At 34.9% G+C, this 1,528-nt stretch overlaps 1 protein-coding gene across 1 annotated transcript in view; it reads left to right on the forward strand.

Moving 5' to 3' along the window:
• Positions 1–1,528, forward strand: part of CUL4A (cullin 4A) — a 59,206-nt gene that overhangs the window by 34,735 nt on the left and 22,943 nt on the right. The gene's annotated exons all lie outside the window — the stretch shown is intronic.

Here is a 1,528-nt window from a genome sequence, read left to right on the forward strand (position 1 = left end):
ACATTTTTTTATATGTGAGAGTAATGGCATAACTCAAGCACCAATTTTTTCTCAAAATATTCAAGCTCCTGCTCTGGCTGGTGTGGCTCAGTTGATTGGAGCATCATCCGGTACACTGGAGAGTGGCAGGTTCGATACCCGGTCAGGGCATATACCCAGGTTTCGGGTTCACTCTGAGAAGCAACCATTTGATGTTTCTCTCAAATTGATGTTCTCTCCCTCTCCCTCTAAAATCCTCAGATGAGAATTAAAAATACTTTTTTTTTTTTCCAAGCTCCTCATGCTAGGGGAAGAGTTTGTATCACACCTTATTAGGGGACACATTTTCAAAAAACCATATATACATGTGTGTTACTGTTTTTTTTTGTATATACACATACATATCTGTATGTATACAGTACATGGTATTTCCATAGGGAGAATGTAGTAGTAATTCTGTAAGAAATGAGGTTTGTCTTCACAAAGAAAAAGGTCCTCTGCCCATTTTTTAATTGGGTTGTTTGTCTTCCTTTTGTTGAGTTGTATGAGTACTTCATATATTTTGGAAATTAACCCCTTATCCGATGTATCATTGGCAAATATGTTCTCCCATACAGTAGGTTACCTTTTCATTTTGATGCTGGTTTCTTTTACTGTGCAGAAGCTTTTTAGTTTAATATAGTTCCATTTGTTTATTTTTTTCCTTTGTTCTCTTGCTCTAAGGATGTATCTGTGAAAATTCTGCTACGTGAGATGTCTGATATTTTGCTGCCTATGTTTTTTTCTAGGATTTTTATGGTTTCACACTTACATTTAAGTCTTTTATCCATTTTGAGCTTATTCTTGTATATGGTGTAAGATGGTGATCTAGTTTCATTTTTTTGCATGTACCTGTCCAATTTTCCCAACACCATTTATTGAAGAGACTGTCTTTACTCCATTGTATAATCTTGCCTCCTTTGTCAAATATTAATTGAGCATAATAGTTTGGGTCAATTTCTGGGGTCTCTGTTCTCTTCCATTGATCTATATGCCTGCCTGTTCTTGTGTCAATACCAAGCTGTTTTGAGTACAGTGGCTTTGTAGTATAGTTTGATATCCAGTATTGTGATTCCCTCCAACTTTTTTCTTCTTTCTCAAGATTGCTGTGGCTATTTGGGGTCTTTTTGGTTCCATATGAATTTTTGGAGTATTTATTCTAGATCTGTGAAATTTGCCATTGGTATTTTAATAGGGCCTGCATTGAATCTATAGGTTGCTTTAGGTAGTATGTACATTTTAATGATGGCTAATTTTACCAACCCGTGAACACGGTATATTTTTCCACTTGTTTATATCTTCTGTCTCTTTTTCCAACATCCTGTAGTTTTCTGAGTACAGGTCTTTTACCTCCTTGGTTAAGTTTATTCCTAAGTATCTTAATTTTTTTGTTGCAGTGGTAAATGGATTTTTTTTTTTCTTTTTTCTCTTTCTAAGAGATCATTATTGGTGTATAAAAAGTGCCATTGAATTTCTAGGTGTTAATTTTGTATACTGCTGCATTGCAGAA

The sequence above is a fragment of the Myotis lucifugus genome, unplaced genomic scaffold (genome assembly GCF_000147115.1).
Source record: "Myotis lucifugus unplaced genomic scaffold, Myoluc2.0 scaffold_395, whole genome shotgun sequence".
NCBI lineage: Eukaryota > Metazoa > Chordata > Mammalia > Chiroptera > Vespertilionidae > Myotis > Myotis lucifugus.